Genomic DNA, 4,534 nt, shown 5'->3' with positions numbered 1-4,534 from the left:
ACAAGAGAGGCCGCGATAGTGAGAGACCCGCGCACCGCGATGAAGAGTGGCCCCCGCTCACCGCAACTAGAGAAAGCCCTCGCACAGAGACGAAGACCCAACACAGCCAAAAATAAATAAATAAGTAAATAAAACAAACAAAAAAAACGGTGGTTGTTTAAACAGGTAGATTATCAATGGCTAATGTATTTAGTCAGGGCCCTGTAGGCAAAAATATTCAAAGATTAAGGTGCCTACGTGCACCTTACAGCTTTTCCTTCAAATATTAAATATAGGAGAAAACCTATTTTTAAACATTCTTTTAGGTATTTTGATGGTTTATGAATTATCTGTAGGAAGCATAGTTGTATAGTTTGATATATGTGTCTACCATGAAATCCAGGTCATGTTTTATATAAAAATTCATTTTGAGCAAAACCAAGTTACTTGAGCTTAGGTCTGTCAAAGTGTTCCTCAGGTGTGCGTTGAGATGCTTTCCTCCATTTTCATGGGGCTCATTCTCAACCTCCATCACAGGAAGAATGCAAAGGCCCTTCAGCAATGCATAAACATTAGGAAAAAACTTGAGGCCAGGCAGGTGGAGGGCTTCATAAGGGGTGGATGGAAGCTCTACCTCTGTCCTTCTGTGTTTCTGCTTGATTCTCCAATTGTGGAGCTGGGCTGAGAGTGTGTCAGGGTTGGCTAAGTCACTTGTGTACACGTCAGCATGCTATTCCTCTGATGTGTTGAATTTGAGCTGTGCTGTGACCGATGGTACCAGAGATAAGCATTTACAGGCTTTGGGGTGTTGTTCTGAATATATACAGTTGATACTTGAACAGCTTGGGGGTTCGGGGCACCAACATTGCCTGCAGTCGATCTGCATGTAACTTACAGTCAGCTCTCCCTAACCACAGTTCCTCCCTATCCATGGATTTGCCCAACTGTGGATCACGTAGTACTGTGGTATTTATTATTGCAAAAATCCCGTATAAGTGGGCCCGTGCAGTTCAAACCTGTGTTGTTCAGGGGTCAGCTGTATCTTTAAGTTCTCGAGTAATGTGCTCCACTGTTGGAACACATAGGGATTCTTCAGAGTAAGTCTCAGAGGTTAATTGAGATTCCAGGTTACCTTGCTGAACTCTGTGGAATTTCCCAGGGAGTTTCATTTGAATATCAGGTTTGGTTATCAAACTTATGGCTTCCTCAAACCAAAATCCATGGTAAGTTTTAATATTTTCCATCACCTCATTAGTGAATGCAACGCTGCAATCATTCTACTGACTGCAAAGAAAACGTCAAAGATTTGCCCCCTGGAGATTTTCTCCAAAGACTCTTGAGAAAAATAGAACTTTTTAAAGAGGTTAAGATAGGACACTTTAAAGGACAACAGTGACAAAAATGAAATAAAAATCTGTTGATACACTGCCAAGGACAAATGCTCAGCCAGCTAGACGGTTATTCCATCTAAACATAAAGTAAGTGCTTGCAGGAGATCTATTTAAATTTCAAAAGCATCATTCTTGTCTGTCCACTGAGAATGATAAATTTCCTTCAGGTCATTATCCTTTTCATTATTCTGAGAAGAGACAGAAATTACATTGTCAAGTTCTAAAAGAGTCATGGTAATTGATGGATAAAAGAACAAACTTCCTCAGTTGTTCCCAATGCAACAGGTACGCCCCTAACAGGCACTGATTTTGCCAACCACATATGTAAGGCACAGGAAGAACAGAGTGTGTAGACAGTTTAGGGATACTTCCCTACAAGTCTTAAAGCAACAACTTTCATTTTTGAAGAAAATCTACTGGATACAACGTCTGCCTGGCCATGACAGTGCTCCATATTTAGTCCCAGTGTGAAATTACACAACCAGAATTTCTGTGTCAACTTGATGAGGAAGGAAGCCTACAAATTCTTCTCTTGAGTATGAAATTCATCAGCAAACCTCACCAGGACGGTCTGGTGTTCTTCCCCAGCTATGTTCACACATCGTCATGATCATGAGTCCCTTACTTCCCTGAGGGTTTCTTCCTGAATGAGGCTCTCACGGATCTCTAGCAGCTGATTCTGCTGTTTGCCAACAGAGTATGTTAACTGTTGTTGTCTCAAAATGCCTTCTCAGGACCTCTTCACCAGAATTTTTCTTGCATTTCTACAGTGCTTGAGAGTTATCAGAAGTCAAGAGAATTTACGGGAGTTCATCAGCCTCATGTCCATCCAGAGGTAGGTTTTGTTTTACATAAGAATTGAAATTTCAATACAAACTACTATGTATAAAATAAATAGTAAACAAGGACATACTGTACAGCACAGGGAAATATAGCCATTATGTTGTAATAACTTTAAATGGAGTATACGCTATAAAAGTATTGAACCACTATGTTGTACACCTGAAACTAATATAATATTGTAAATCAACTATACTTAAATCTAAAAAAAAAAGTTCTTTTAAGGAAATTTCAAATAAAGGTTTTTAGGTATTGTTTCCATTCTCTTCAAGAGTTAAAGATAAAATGTCTTCATCCAGTTCTTTACCTCTTTCTTCTGCACCGGGGGTCTGAGCATCACTTTGTATCCTTATATTTTTGTTCCTGTTCAGAAGTTTTGTTGATTTTGGTTTTGGTTTTTATGTTTCAGTGTCATGATTTCACCTTCACTCAATTCTTTTGTTTTCTGTCTGTTAGGCAGATTGTTCAGATGACTGGTGAGATAAAAAAGTGTACTATAATGACTATTTCTACAGATCATAGAGGTCTCAAAGTGTTTGGCACATCACCAATAATGTTTTATCTTCTAAGTTTTATATATATATATATATTTTTTTAAAGTCTATTTATTTATTTATTTATTTATGGCTGTGTTGGGTCTTCGTTTCTGTGCGAGGGCTTTCTCTAGTTGCGGTGAGCGGGGGCCACTCTTCATCGCGGTGCGCGGGCCTCTCACTATCGCGGCCTCTCCTGTTGCGGAGCACAGGCTCCAGACGCGCAGGCTCAGTAGCTGTGGCTCACGGGCCTAGCCACTCCGCGGCATGTGGGATCCTCCCAGACCAGGGCTCGAACCCGTGTCCCCTGCATTGGCAGGCAGATTCTCAACCACTGCGCCACCAGGGAAGCCCGAGTTTTATATTTTTAAATCTGCTTTGCTATGCTTCTTCACCTGCTCTGCATCTGGCCAGGTCCTCCAGGGAACTTAAAGACCAGCTCTGACTCTTCCTTGTGCAGTGGGGGCCATGAAGGAGTTAAGCGTCCTCATCTCTCAAGTCTTGCTTCCCCCTTCCTGTCTCCTCAGGGTATCCCACCCTCAGGCAAGGTTGGGGAGGAGAACCAGCCTAACTCTGCCAACCTAGAATTCTATGCCCAAACTATCAATTAAATATGAGAGTAGAAAAAGACTATTTTAGGTATGCAAACATTCCCCCCCAAATTTACCTCTCTTGCATTCTGGGGTAGGCACGCTTCTAAACTGCCCCCCAGTGATTTTGCCTCTGTGTGTGGGCTGGACCTAATGGTTTGCTTCTAATAAATAGAACATGGCAAAAATGATGGATATCACTTCCAAGATTAGGTTACAAAAGACTGACTTGGTCATGCTTGCATTCTCTCTTGCTTGTTCTGATGAAGTTAGTTCATTGTAATTTAAATGTGACTACTAGCATAGTTCATACTACTTAAAGTTTGAAAGCTTTTCCAGTATAGACTAGCATCATAAATTTTGTTTTAGTATTGCCTACAAAGTATCTGAAACCACAGCAATGTCAAGCATTGAATGTTCTACACATACAGAAACTCTCTTTCCTGAGATTTTTAGCCTTCCACATGTGCTCTTGCATTTTGTTCATTCAGTGTCTGTTCTAATTATTTATTGCTGCACACCAAACCACTTCCAAACCTAGCAACATAAAAACAAAAGTTTTGTTATCCTAATGGAATTCAGATAGGGCATGGTGGGGACGTTTTATCTCTGCTCCACGATGTCCAGGGCCTCAGCAGGGAAGACTCAAAGGCTGAGGGGTGATTTGAAAGGCTGGAAACTGGAATCACATGGAGGCTTCCTCACTCCATGCTGGCACCTGGGCTGGGATGACATGAAGGCTGGGCTGGCTGGGGCTGTTGAGATGAGCACCTATGTGGGGCCTCTCTCTGGTGTGGGCTTCTCCCAGGATGGTGGCCAAGTTCCAAGAGGAACCTTCCTGAGCATGAGTGTTCCAGGAGACCCAGGCGGGAGCTCTGTGGCCTTTTGTGACCTCACTTCAGCAGTCACAGAGCATCACTTCTTCCACACTCTATTGCAGGGGTCAGCAAACAGTGGCCTGATGCCTAATCCATCCTGCCACCTGACTTTGTAAAGAAAGTGTTATTGGAACATAGCCATGTCCGTTCGTTTATGTATCTTCTGTGTCTCCTTTCGTGCTCTGATGCAGAGTTGAGTAGTTGCAACAGAGACCATATGGTCTGCAAAGCCTAAAATATTTACTATGTGGTCCTTTACAGAAAAGGTTTGCTGAGCCCTGCCCTATTGGTTAAAGCAGTCACTAGCTATTCTGTGTCAAGGG

At 42.1% G+C, this 4,534-nt stretch overlaps 1 pseudogene; it reads right to left on the bottom strand.

The window, feature by feature from the left end:
* Positions 1–1,429: 1,429 nt before the first annotated feature.
* On the bottom strand, positions 1,430–2,212 carry LOC103001874 (52 kDa repressor of the inhibitor of the protein kinase-like; annotated as a pseudogene).
* Positions 2,213–4,534: the final 2,322 nt, after the last annotated feature.

The sequence above is a fragment of the Balaenoptera acutorostrata genome, chromosome 3 (assembly GCF_949987535.1).
Source record: "Balaenoptera acutorostrata chromosome 3, mBalAcu1.1, whole genome shotgun sequence".
Taxonomy (NCBI): domain Eukaryota; kingdom Metazoa; phylum Chordata; class Mammalia; order Artiodactyla; family Balaenopteridae; genus Balaenoptera; species Balaenoptera acutorostrata.
The sequence above is the reverse complement of the archived record's forward strand: the minus strand, read 5'-3'. Positions and strand labels throughout refer to the sequence as shown.